Source organism: Poromitra crassiceps, assembly GCF_964638095.1.
Source record: "Poromitra crassiceps genome assembly, chromosome: 28".
Taxonomy (NCBI): domain Eukaryota; kingdom Metazoa; phylum Chordata; class Actinopteri; order Beryciformes; family Melamphaidae; genus Poromitra; species Poromitra crassiceps.
The window spans coordinates 18,114,607-18,129,385 of NC_139651.1; the positions used below are offsets into that span (position 1 = coordinate 18,114,607).

General features: G+C 48.5%; 1 protein-coding gene across 1 annotated transcript in view; it reads right to left on the reverse strand.

The window, feature by feature from the left end:
- The window catches only part of LOC310799618 (enhancer of mRNA-decapping protein 3-like), a gene marked incomplete at its 3' end in the record, with an annotated part of 49,796 nt that overhangs the window by 12,310 nt on the left and 22,707 nt on the right, over positions 1 to 14,779 (reverse strand). The gene's annotated exons all lie outside the window — the stretch shown is intronic.

The following is a 14,779-nucleotide window of genomic DNA, read 5'->3' on the forward strand; positions in this document are numbered from 1 at the left end:
CTGCAGCAGCATGATACCCTCTGTCTCTCCTGCCTGCTGCTGCAGCATGATACCCTCTGTCTCTCCTGCCTGCTGCAGCAGCATGATACCCTCTGTCTCTCCTACCTGCTGCAGCAGCATGATACCCTCTGTCTCTCCTACCTGCTGCAGCAGCATGATACCCTCTGTCTCTCCTACCTGCTGCAGCAGCATGATACCCTCTGTCTCTCCTACCTGCTGCAGCAGCATGATACCCTCTGTCTCTCCTGCCTGCTGCAGCAGCATGATACCCTCCGTCTCTCCTGCCTGCTGCAGCAGCATGATACCCTCCGTCTCTCCTGCCTGCTGCAGCAGCATGATACCCTCCGTCTCTCCTGCCTGCAGCAGCATGATACCCTCTGTCTCTCCTGCCTGCTGCAGCATGATACCCTCTGTCTCTCCTACCTGCTGCAGCAGCATGCTACCCTCTGTCTCTCCTGTCTGCTGCAGCAGCATGATACCCTCTGTCTCTCCTGCTGCAGCAGCATGATACCCTCTGTCTCTCCTACCTGCTGCAGCAGCATGATACCCTCTGTCTCTCCTACCTGCTGCAGCAGCATGATACCCTCTGTCTCTCCTGCCTGCTGCAGCAGCATGATACCCTCTGTCTCTCCTACCTGCTGCAGCAGCATGATACCCTCTGTCTCTCCTGTCTGCTGCAGCAGCATGATACCCTCTGTCTCTTCTGCCTGCTGCAGCAGCATGATACCCTCTGTCTCTCCTACCTGCTGCAGCAGCATGATACCCTCTGTCTCTCCTACCTGCTGCAGCAGCATGATACCCTCTGTCTCTCCTGCCTGCTGCAGCAGCATGATACCCTCTGTCTCTCCTACCTGCTGCAGCAGCATGATACCCTCTGTCTCTCCTGCCTGCTGCAGCAGCATGATACCCTCTGTCTCTCCTACCTGCTGCTGCAGCATGATACCCTCTGTCTCTCCTACCTGCTGCAGCAGCATGATACCCTCCGTCTCTCCTGCCTGCTGCAGCAGCATGATACCCTCTGTCTCTCCTGTCTGCTGCAGCAGCATGATACCCTCTGTCTCTCCTACCTGCTGCAGCAGCATGATACCCTCCGTCTCTCCTGCCTGCTGCAGCAGCATGATACCCTCTGTCTCTCCTGCCTGCTGCAGCAGCATGATACCCTCTGTCTCTCCTCTCCTGCCTGCTGCAGCAGCATGATACCCTCTGTCTCTCCTGTCTGCTGCAGCAGCATGATACCCTCTGTCTCTCCTGCTGCTGCAGCATGATACCCTCTGTCTCTCCTGCCTGCTGCAGCAGCATGATACCCTCTGTCTCTCCTACCTGCTGCAGCAGCATGATACCCTCTGTCTCTCCTACCTGCTGCAGCAGCATGATACCCTCTGTCTCTCCTACCTGCTGCAGCAGCATGATACCCTCTGTCTCTCCTACCTGCTGCAGCAGCATGATACCCTCTGTCTCTCCTGTCTGCTGCAGCAGCATGATACCCTCTGTCTCTCCTGCCTGCTGCAGCAGCATGATACCCTCTGTCTCTCCTGCCTGCTGCTGCAGCATGATACCCTCTGTCTCTCCTGCCTGCTGCAGCAGCATGATACCCTCTGTCTCTCCTACCTGCTGCAGCAGCATGATACCCTGTCTCTCCTACCTGCTGCAGCAGCATGATACCCTCTGTCTCTCCTACCTGCTGCAGCAGCATGATACCCTCTGTCTCTCCTACCTGCTGCAGCAGCATGATACCCTCTGTCTCTCCTGCCTGCTGCAGCAGCATGATACCCTCCGTCTCTCCTGCCTGCTGCAGCAGCATGATACCCTCCGTCTCTCCTGCCTGCTGCAGCAGCATGATACCCTCCGTCTCTCCTGCCTGCAGCAGCATGATACCCTCTGTCTCTCCTGCCTGCTGCAGCATGATACCCTCTGTCTCTCCTACCTGCTGCAGCAGCATGCTACCCTCTGTCTCTCCTGTCTGCTGCAGCAGCATGATACCCTCTGTCTCTCCTGCTGCAGCAGCATGATACCCTCTGTCTCTCCTACCTGCTGCAGCAGCATGATACCCTCTGTCTCTCCTACCTGCTGCAGCAGCATGATACCCTCTGTCTCTCCTGCCTGCTGCAGCAGCATGATACCCTCTGTCTCTCCTACCTGCTGCAGCAGCATGATACCCTCTGTCTCTCCTGTCTGCTGCAGCAGCATGATACCCTCTGTCTCTTCTGCCTGCTGCAGCATGATACCCTCTGTCTCTCCTACCTGCTGCAGCAGCATGCTACCCTCTGTCTCTCCTGCCTGCTGCAGCAGCATGATACCCTCCGTCTCTCCTGCCTGCTGCAGCAGCATGATACCCTCTGTCTCTCCTGCCTGCTGCAGCAGCATGATACCCTCTGTCTCTCCTACCTGCTGCAGCAGCATGATACCCTCTGTCTCTCCTGCCTGCTGCAGCAGCATGATACCCTCTGTCTCTCCTACCTGCTGCTGCAGCATGATACCCTCTGTCTCTCCTACCTGCTGCAGCAGCATGATACCCTCCGTCTCTCCTGCCTGCTGCAGCAGCATGATACCCTCTGTCTCTCCTGTCTGCTGCAGCAGCATGATACCCTCTGTCTCTCCTACCTGCTGCAGCAGCATGATACCCTCTGTCTCTCCTGTCTGCTGCAGCAGCATGATACCCTCTGTCTCTCCTGCCTGCTGCAGCAGCATGATACCCTCTGTCTCTCCTGTCTGCTGCAGCAGCATGATACCCTCTGTCTCTCCTACCTGCTGCAGCAGCATGATACCCTCTGTCTCTCCTGTCTGCTGCAGCAGCATGATACCCTCCGTCTCTCCTGCCTGCTGCAGCAGCATGATACCCTCTGTCTCTCCTGTCTGCTGCAGCAGCATGATACCCTCCGTCTCTCCTGCCTGCTGCAGCAGCATGATACCCTCTGTCTCTCCTGTCTGCTGCAGCAGCATGATACCCTCTGTCTCTCCTGCCTGCTGCAGCAGCATGATACCCTCTGTCTCTCCTGCCTGCTGCAGCAGCATGATACCCTCTGTCTCTCCTGTCTGCTGCAGCAGCATGATACCCTCTGTCTCTCCTACCTGCTGCAGCAGCATGATACCCTCTGTCTCTCCTACCTGCTGCAGCAGCATGATACCCTCCGTCTCTCCTGCCTGCTGCAGCAGCATGATACCCTCTGTCTCTCCTGCCTGCTGCAGCAGCATGATACCCTCTGTCTCTCCTCTCCTGCCTGCTGCAGCAGCATGATACCCTCTGTCTCTCCTGTCTGCTGCAGCAGCATGATACCCTCTGTCTCTCCTGTCTGCTGCAGCAGCATGATACCCTCTGTCTCTCCTACCTGCTGCAGCAGCATGATACCCTCTGTCTCTCCTACCTGCTGCAGCAGCATGATACCCTCTGTCTCTCCTGCCTGCTGCAGCAGCATGATACCCTCTGTCTCTCCTGCCTGCTGCAGCAGCATGATACCCTCTGTCTCTCCTGTCTGCTGCAGCAGCATGATACCCTCTGTCTCTCCTGTCTGCTGCAGCAGCATGATACCCTCTGTCTCTCCTGTCTGCTGCAGCAGCATGATACCCTCTGTCTCTCCTGTCTGCTGCAGCAGCATGATACCCTCTGTCTCTCCTGTCTGCTGCAGCAGCATGATACCCTCTGTCTCTCCTGTCTGCTGCAGCAGCATGATACCCTCTGTCTCTCCTACCTGCTGCAGCAGCATGATACCCTCTGTCTCTCCTGTCTGCTGCAGCAGCATGATACCCTCTGTCTCTCCTGTCTGCTGCAGCAGCATGATACCCTCTGTCTCTCCTGCCTGCTGCAGCAGCATGATACCCTCTGTCTCTCCTGTCTGCTGCAGCAGCATGATACCCTCTGTCTCTCCTGTCTGCTGCAGCAGCATGATACCCTCTGTCTCTCCTGCCTGCTGCAGCAGCATGATACCCTCTGTCTCTCCTCTCCTGCCTGCTGCAGCAGCATGATACCCTCTGTCTCTCCTACCTGCTGCAGCAGCATGATACCCTCTGTCTCTCCTACCTGCTGCAGCAGCATGATACCCTCTGTCTCTCCTACCTGCTGCAGCAGCATGATACCCTCTGTCTCTCCTCTCCTGCTGCAGCAGCATGATACCCTCTGTCTCTCCTACCTGCTGCAGCAGCATGATACCCTCTGTCTCTCCTGCCTGCTGCAGCAGCATGATACCCTCTGTCTCTCCTACCTGCTGCAGCAGCATGATACCCTCTGTCTCTCCTACCTGCTGCAGCAGCATGATACCCTCTGTCTCTCCTACCTGCTGCAGCAGCATGATACCCTCTGTCTCTCCTGCCTGCTGCAGCAGGAGAGGAGAGGAGAGGAGCGGCTGCCAGAGAGCTCTTTGGTTACCTTCTACAACGCGGACAAAGTGGAGATTTTCAACACCCCGGCGAGGGGAAACCCGCACGGAGTAGGCTAAGCGCCAAACGTTTTCTCGTCAAGATTCCGTGTCTCTCATTTCCGTGTGACAGTCCATCATGTGTCTGGCATAATTCACGCTTTAGGCTACCGGTATGATTACAATATGAATTGATTTTTCACTGTGAGACAATGGAGCCTACTTGAAGAAGTGTGTGAGAAGAAGTAGGCCTACAGTATGTGACAAGTGTCAACTGCTCGAGTCTCACGGTCAACGCGAGAGCTTGCACTTTGCAGACCTGTCAACTTGTATTCAATTTTGTGCACGTCGCACAGCTGTTCACTTATATCGATGCATGCTCTGGGGCGCATGTAAACACCAGATCCTATTAAATCACATCCCATGTAAACACCAGATCCTATTAAATCACATCCCATGTAAACACCAGATCCTATTAAATCACATCCCATGTAAACAAACACCAGATCATATTAAATCACATCCCATGTAAACACCAGATCCTATTAAATCACATCCCATGTAAACAGTTGACCTGAAATCTTCAAAGCGATTGATTTCAATCAGATTGATTTCAATCAGATTGAGTAAAAAGTGTGCAGGTAAACGCAGCTAGTAACTGATGATGGCGTGCCTGCATGACTGAAATGCTGGCTTATCTTCTGGCTGCCTGGGCTCCTCCCACTCTTCTTTGATTGGCACAGCAGCACAAAGACAGGTCATGTGTTACCAGAAGAATCCACAAGGTGATAATCCTCATGCCAGTGATAAGAGCAAGAAAAGTCAACTGCCTCTTGTCATGCAAAGTGCTGCTGCTGAGAGGAAGTGGGAGGACACACTACTAAACAGTATGTATTAACTGCTTCTCAACCATCCCAACCAGGTGCGCTTTTTCACACCTGCAGGGAAATGTTTAAGACAGACTGTCTGTACTGTTATTAGTATTCTAAGCCACCATATTCATATTTTTCCCGCAGCTGGTTGGCATAGGGCCCGACAGGAAGGGGAGGGGCATAGGGCCCGACAGGAAGGGGAGGGACTTTGGACTCTTTGGACTCTATTTGAGCGACCAGAGCGTTCGAAGTCGAACTGAGACACATCTGAAGTAATACGATTATCATCGCATTTCAAACAACCTCCAAATGTGGTTTGGAGCCAATTTACAAAAATGGCATTCCATCATGCTGTCCAGACATTCTCAAGTCAATCTGGATACAATCTGGAATGCCAAAAACAGATTTGGGCTGGCAGTCTGAACAAGGCCGAAGTAAGTCCCTGGCTGCTGAAATTAGCGCTACCACCAGAGATTTTCCATATTACTAGAGATATGGCACCACAGGCTCCGCCAATTGTAAGAAATGGTACGAGCAAGTCTCCTAAATGGTCACGTGGTTACTTCTCCCCTTAAGTGTTGTGAGAGAGAGAGAGAGCCTGGTGACACGGGGTTAGTGCAGACCTAGCAAGCTAACTTAAACTAGAGATCGTGAGTTCCCAAACTCCAAACAAACCAGACATAGAAACACAAACCTCAATATAGTTGTAACTAAGATATAAAAAAAAAAAAAAAAAAATCCAACCACAGATTTAGCTACTATATCAACGAACTCCAGATGTAGCTTTAGCTAATCGCTCACTGCTAACATGATTTCCTGTTGCCAAATCTGGCGAGAGTGTATCGCTGAGATAGAGACAGGTCATGGACAAATTACATTTTCTCCTGATCTGTGTGTCTGAAAAATGCAATTTTAGTGTCAGAATGTTCAGAAGATATGTGGCTTCGGAAAATGGGTCGAATATTTACTTTGATGACTATGGGGGCGAAAGAATCTGTCATAATCTGAGATCACGTTCACTTCTCCCATTGACTCCGATAGACTCAGACCTGCCCGAAAGTCTCCTAAGTGGGCGTGTCCACGAAAAACCACGGGCAAAACCCACGTGACACAAATACAGGAAGTGACTTGAAGTTGAAGTGTCTTGCTTTCATATCCCATTGTTTTTGCTACCACCTCCACCACCGCCTCTCCATCTCCTCTGGCCCCACCTCGTCACTATTCACTCTCTCTCACACACACATGCAATCACGCATACACACACACACGCACACACACACACACACACACACACACACACACACACGCACACACACACACACCCACTCCACGCTGTGGTGCAAACACACGCAACACTCAACCTGCTCAACTGGGTAGCCAGGACCCAGGAGCACGCTGCACGCAGCAGTAAAATAAACTGAGCTGGAAGCAATCCTTCAAGCATGACAAGAGGAATGACGGGACTGAAAGCAATACACGGCACGCTGGTTGGATGCGGGCCATGTGTGATTAAGACTGGTGCTGGGATGTGGGAGAGGAGAGGGGGGGTTCTAGGCAGGGAGGCACGGGTTACACAAAGCTGTTCTTCCCCCAAGTTGTGTGGTGAACTGTTGTGCTGTGCAATGGACCACTGCACCATCTCTCAATAAAGAATACTGCGGTGAACTGTATTGTGCTGTGCAATGGACCACTGCACCATCTCTCAATAAAGAATACTGTGGTGAACTGTATTGTGCTGTGCAATGGACCACTGCACCATCTCTCAATAAAGAATACTGTGGTGAACTGTATTGTGCTGTGCAATGGACCACTACACCATCTCTCAATAAAGAATACTGTACTGAACTGTTGTGCTGTGCAATGGACCACTACACCATCTCTCAATAAAGAATACTGTACTGAACTGTATTGTGCTGTGCAATGGACCACTGCACCATCTCTCAATAAAGAATACTGTGGTGAACTGTATTGTGCTGTGCAATGGACCACTGCACCATCTCTCAATAAAGAATACTGTGGTGAACTGTATTGTGCTGTGCAATGGACCACTGCACCATCTCTCAATAACGAATACTGTGGTGAAGTGTATTGTGCTGTGCAATGGACCACTGCACCATCTCTCAATAAAGAATACTGTGGTGAACTGTATTGTGCTGTGCAATGGACCACTGCACCATCTCTCAATAAAGAATACTGTGGTGAACTGTATTGTGCTGTGCAATGGACCACTGCACCATCTCTCAATAAAGAATACTGTGGTGAACTGTATTGTGCTGTGCAATGGACCACTGCACCATCTCTCAATAAAGAATACTGTGGTGAACTGTATTGTGCTGTGCAATGGACCACTACACCATCTCTCAATAAAGAATACTGTACTGAACTGTTGTGCTGTGCAATGGACCACTGCACCATCTCTCAATAAAGGATACTGTGGTGAACTGTTGTGCTGTGCAATGGACCACTGCACCATCTCTCAATAAAGAATACTGTGGTGAACTGTATTGTGCTGTGCAATGGACCACTACACCATCTCTCAATAAAGAATACTGTGGTGAACTGTATTGTGCTGTGCAATGGACCACTACACCATCTCTCAATAAAGAATACTGTGGTGAACTGTATTGTGCTGTGCAATGGACCACTGCACAATCTCTCAATAAAGAATACTGTGGTGAACTGTATTGTGCTGTGCAATGGACCACTACACCATCTCTCAATAAAGAATACTGTACTGAACTGTTGTGCTGTGCAATGGACCACTGCACCATCTCTCAATAAAGAATACTGTGGTGAACTGTTGTGCTGTGCAATGGACCACTGCACCATCTCTCAATAAAGAATACTGTGGTGAACTGTTGTGCTGTGCAATGGACCACTGCACCATCTCTCAATAAAGAATACTGTGGTGAACTGTATTGTGCTGTGCAATGGACCACTACACCATCTCTCAATAAAGAATACTGTACTGAACTGTTGTGCTGTTCAATGGACCACTACACCATCTCTCAATAAAGAATACTGTACTGAACTGTATTGTGCTGTGCAATGGACCACTGCACCATCTCTCAATAAAGAATACTGTGGTGAACTGTATTGTGCTGTGCAATGGACCACTACACCATCTCTCAATAAAGAATACTGTACTGAACTGTTGTGCTGTGCAATGGACCACTACACCATCTCTCAATAAAGAATACTGTACTGAACTGTATTGTGCTGTGCAATGGACCACTGCACCATCTCTCAATAAAGAATACTGTGGTGAACTGTATTGTGCTGTGCAATGGACCACTACACCATCTCTCAATAAAGAATACTGTGGTGAACTGTATTGTGCTGTGCAATGGACCACTACACCATCTCTCAATAAAGAATACTGTACTGAACTGTTGTGCTGTGCAATGGACCACTGCACCATCTCTCAATAAAGAATACTGTACTGAACTGTTGTGCTGTGCAATGGACCACTACACCATCTCTCAATAAAGAATACTGTACTGAACTGTATTGTGCTGTGCAATGGACCACTGCACCATCTCTCAATAAAGAATACTGTGGTGAACTGTATTGTGCTGTGCAATGGACCACTACACCATCTCTCAATAAAGAATACTGTGGTGAACTGTATTGTGCTGTGCAATGGACCACTACACCATCTCTCAATAAAGAATACTGTACTGAACTGTTGTGCTGTGCAATGGACCACTGCACCATCTCTCAATAAAGAATACTGTACTGAACTGTTGTGCTGTGCAATGGACCACTACACCATCTCTCAATAAAGAATACTGCGGTGAACTGCAAAATCTTTTTCCAGTGTGATTGTGGCAACATGTTTGTTGCTCAGCGCTCATTGCTGGGGTGTTTGTGCACTGCTCTTCCCACAGAGAGAGTACCGCTCACTCAAACAGTGTCCAGTACTCTGAAACCGTTTTCCTTGGATTTTATGTTGATAAAGCTCGAGTTTCTCGAGTTCATTTCAACAATGAACCTGAACCATTCACTATGTATCGCTTCACTTGACAAAGACCCCCCCACCGCCCCCCCCCCCGCCCCCCCGCAAGCAAACTTTTTTTATATTTACAAAATGTTATTGAATTTTGCCGTTTCCATTTTTCTCCAATTTGATAGATCGTAAAAGAAAATAGAAGAAAACCTGGGAGGAAAAGCAACTACTGACAGTTGCCTTGGCTAGGATCTGTGCTGTGGCTTGGTTTGTTTACACTGCAGAGATTTGAGTGCACTGCTGGTGCCAATCACACCACATGAAGGCGAGACAACGGCAGAACTAAACTTACAAGGACTAACCTGTAGAATAAACAATGGCCTCTATAGAAACAGGTCTGTCTAACGCCTCCTCTCCTCCACAAGTGGATTATTGGGACGATTGCATCCGTACAGCTGGGCACGTTTGTTTTTCTTGCCTCATTCTTGTCTCTGGTATTGTTGATTTATGTGTTTACGGGCACAGATTCCAGGTCAACAGCACTGAGAGGTGCTGTTTATGTAAAGGCTGCAGGGCGGCACTTTAATGACAGAGTACAGAGGATGGGGATTAAGATGACAGGCCTGGGAAGCAGATCTGCCCGTCCCGTAAGAGGAGGAGGCTCGACACAGCTTCCGAAAGGCAGACAGGTTACGTGTTCTGCCAGTCACCAAGACTGGCCTGTTGTTGGCAATGCTCCATGCACTGTCACCACTACACCTGACCTGTCACCTTGCATGCTAGATGCACTGTCACCACTACACCTGACCTGTCACCTTGCATGCTAGATGCACTGTCACCACTACACCTGGTCTGTCACCTTGCATGCTAGATGCACTGTCACCACTACACCTGGTCTGTCATCTTGCATGCTAGATGCACTGACACCACTACACCTGACCTGTCATCTTGCATGCTAGATGCACTGACACCACTACACCTGGCCTGTCACCTTACATGCTAGATGCACTGACACCACTACACCTGGCCTGTCACCTTACATGCTAGATGCACTGACACCACTACACCTGGCCTGTCACCTTACATGCTAGATGCACTGTCACCACTACACCTGGTCTGTCACCTTACATGCTAGATGCACTGTCACCACTACACCTGGTCTGTCACCTTGCATGCTAGATGCACTGTCACCACTACACCTGGTCTGTCATCTTGCATGCTAGATGCACTGACACCACTACACCTGACCTGTCATCTTGCATGCTAGATGCACTGACACCACTACACCTGGCCTGTCACCTTACATGCTAGATGCACTGTCACCACTACACCTGGCCTGTCACCTTACATGCTAGATGCACTGTCACCACTACACCTGGCCTGTCACCTTGCATGCTAGATGCACTGTCACCACTACACCTGGTCTGTCACCTTGCATGCTAGATGCACTGTCACCACTACACCTGGTCTGTCACCTTACATGCTAGATGCACTGTCACCACTACACCTGGTCTGTCACCTTGCATGCTAGATGCACTGTCACCACTACACCTGGTCTGTCACCTTACATGCTAGATGCACTGTCACCACTACACCTGGTCTGTCACCTTGCATGCTAGATGCACTGTCACCACTACACCTGACCTGTCACCTTACATGCTAGATGCACTGTCACCACTACACCTGGTCTGTCACCTTACATGCTAGATGCACTGTCACCACTACACCTGGTCTGTAGGGCTGGGTTCAAAAAATCGATTCTCCGATTTTTAATCGATTTTCATTTTAATCCTCGATTATCGATTCATATGTCCAGAGATCGATTATTATTTTTATTAAAAAAAAAAAAAAAAAAAAAAAAAAAAAATTTATAAACAGGCTAAAATATTATGCTGTGTGTGGTAGTTGAAACATAGTTTCAAGTTGACGTTTAATTATGTTTGTAGTTGAAACAAAAACATAAATACTGTAGGCTACATGAATGGAAATGTTTGATCATTATTAATATCTACTTTTAGAAATTATATAGGCTGAAATCAAATCACTGTGCATAATTGTGAAAGTGTCTTTATTGACAGATTAAAAGGCTGTTATTTACCCTTTGTCACCACCTGGTGAGTAAATATATGTGTAACTAAAAACATTAAAATTGACAACAGGTCTGCAACTTTTTTTCCCCATGTATCTACTTGGCTGGTTGGAAACCCCTGTGTTACATAACTGGACAGTCATGTAATTCAGGGTACAGCTCAAAAACCACGTTTTGGTATCACTAACCAAATCAATATTGAAAATCGATCGAATCGGAATCGAATCGAATCGAATCGAATCGAATCGAAATTAATCGATTCGCAACCTTGTGAATCGGAATCGAATCGATTCTTGAAATTTGAACCAATACCCAGCTCTACTGGTCTGTCACCTTGCATGCTAGATGCACTGTCACCAATACACCTGGCCTGTCACCTTACATGCTAGATGCACTGACACCACTACACCTGACCTGTCACCTTACATGCTAGATGCACTGTCACCACTACACCTGACCTGTCACCTTACATGCTAGATGCACTGACACCACTACACCTGACCTGTCATCTTACATGCTAGATGCACTGACACCACTACACCTGGCCTGTCATCTTACATGCTAGATGCACTGACACCACTACACCTGGCCTGTCATCTTACATGCTAGATGCACTGTCACCACTACACCTGGTCTGTCACCTTGCAGACACCCAAACCAATGGCTGATGTTGGAAGATGTAGGCTGTGCTGTCCACAGTCAGCCTAGAATGCATGCTGCTTTTCTATTGGGCTGAATTAATGATAAGGACAAAGAAAGAGTAGATGCTAATGCTCACAGAGATGCACCAAGCACATGTGAATGTGTCTTGGTGACAGTTCATATGAAATCAAGGGAGTTCATATATTGTTAATAGTTGATGGAGAAATGAGTTTTGCATGTGTCCACTTGGCGACGATTCAGCCTTATCTTTGCTGTCAACATAAAAGTGAAAGCAGATTTGATTGGTTTGCATGAGCCACTTATCTCAGCACCTCCAGCCCCACAGGGGGGGGGGGGGGTCAAAGGTCACCTCCAGCCCCACAGGGGGGGGGGGGGTCAAAGGTCACCTCCAGCCCCACAGCCGTATTGCTTCAGTTCATCTGGACGAGTGGAGTCATAGTAAGACCAAGTCATTCCACTCACACCTTGGACTAGCATGCCATGTCCTTATCAGTTATGTAACGCACAGCGACCTACACATTCAGACAGTGTGCTGCTGAAGTGTCATCATGTTCACACGCCTGTTGCTGCATAGTGTGAGGGAGGGGGGGGGGGGGGGGGGGGGGGGCAAAGGTCACCTCCATGCTAAACAGTAACCAGGAGGATATGATCGCAGGCAGCCTGTCCTCCGCCCTATGGAAGAAACAGCTTGTATCCACTGTGAACCTCTTTGTAGTAGGGATGAAACAGCTTGTATCCACTGTGAACCTCTTTGTAGTAGGGATGAAACAGCTTGTATCCACTGTGATCCTCTTTGTAGTAGGGATGAAACAGCTTGTATCCACTGTGATCCTCTTTGTAGTAGGGATGAAACAGCTTGTATCCACTGTGATCCTCTTTGTAGTAGGGATGAAACAGCTTGTATCCACTGTGATCCTCTTTGTAGTAGGGATGGGGCAACCAATTTCGAAAATCGTTTGTTGACAATCTTGTCTTAAAAAGTACGTTTTCCATTGTTTTTACTGGCGCCTGTGTCTTTAAGAGCAGCAAGTTTGTCCATGTGACGTTGCCGTAGCCGCTGGCTGCACACTACGCAGTGCGCACGCACGCACTCACTCACGCACGCACGCACTCACGCAAGCAGCATTTAGCGACAGCAGCACCCAGCAGCTGCATGATAGAAACGGTAGAAACGGTGTCAACATTACATCAACACTTACAGCCACAAGGAAAAGGTTTCAAGGCTCGTTACTGCATGAAGAAAAGCTGACAATCTGTCTATTGTTCCATGGGCCATCTCAGCTTGGTTCGGGAAGCTAAGCTAATGTGGCTAACGTAGTCTGGGTCTGTGAACGTCAGTAGAGTGCCAAAGTCACCCCCTCTCCTTGTCCGCAATTAATCTTTCCAGAGACCTGGTGTAAAATGCTTCCCGTGTGTTGTCTGTGTGGTTTGGAACGGATGGCGTTCACATTCGCAAGTGTTCCGTTCCCGGGCACGCCAAAGCATTCCCCAGACCACCTTTTCAAGTGGATCCTGTCACGGTTCCACGTTGCGCGCCCGGGCGGAACGGAACAGAACGCAACACCACGTTCACACTCATCAAACGTTCCGAAACTGGGGTCAAAAAAAAAAAAGTGCGCTTGGGAACGGTACCGGGGCGCCAGTGAGAAAGCAAAGCACCCTTAGAATCAGGGGAGACCATATAACATTTGTGACATAACATTGTGACAAATCCTTTGCAAAAAATTAGAATATCATGGAAGTTCGTTTTTTCCATAATTCCTTTCAAAGTGAAATTTTCCTAGATTATAGATTCATTACGCACAAAGCGAAATATTTCTAGCCTTTATTTGTTTCATTTTTCATGATTTTGGCCTACAGCTCCAGAAAACCCCAAATACAGTATTTCAAGAAATTATTATAGTGTGAAGAAAATCAGCAGTTACTTCTCAGTTATGACTGACTCCAGCCTCAGTCCACTCCCTCTGAATCTCCGCCAAATTTTTGAATCATCGTCACCAATGTTATTTCCATGATATTCAAATTTTTTGGAAAGGATCTGTACACATATATATATATATATATATATATATATATATATAGATATATGTGTGTGTGTGTGTGTGTGTGTGTGTGTGTGTGTGTGTGTGTGTGTGTGTGTGTGTGTGTGTGTGTGTGTAAACACATGTGGATGTGGATATATGATGATAGATATGGATGGTTTGGGAGCAGGACTCGATAAGCCTCGGCTTCTTCCGACCCCTTTTCAAACTGTTTTCTGCTGGAGTTTACTTATGTTTGATGAAGTCTTCTTGGTTGTTATTGGTTTTGTTCCTGTTTTTTATTTGTTTTGTATGTATTGTTTTAACTGTTTGAAATAAATATTTTCAAATCCTGGTAAATAATGCAAATCACTTTAGCACAACAACCAGCACAATAACCTTAACTGGGAACAAACCAAAAAAGTGACCCTCTACCCCTCCAGCGCTGGTACCAGTGGTGGAGGGGTAGTGAAGAGGACAACTCAGCATGAATGGAGAGAGTATGTACATGTATGTGTATGAGTACATGGATGGGTGTGTCCGTCCTGAGGGGTGACAGGGAGAGGCAGGGAGAGAGGCAGTCACTTCTCCCCTGCTTTGCACTGCCCCCCCCCCCCCAACAACAACAACAACAACAACAACAACAACAACAACAACAACAACAACAACAACAACATCCACACTCTTAGAAGCCGGGAGCGATATGGCTTCTTGCTCTGTTTGTTTTTAGGCCTATGTTTGGGTCGGTCCTACAATGTCTGGTCAGACAAGGCTGTAGGCAGAAGGCCAGAGATAACAGTTATATAATGAGGCCCCAGCTCTCCAAGCATATGTGA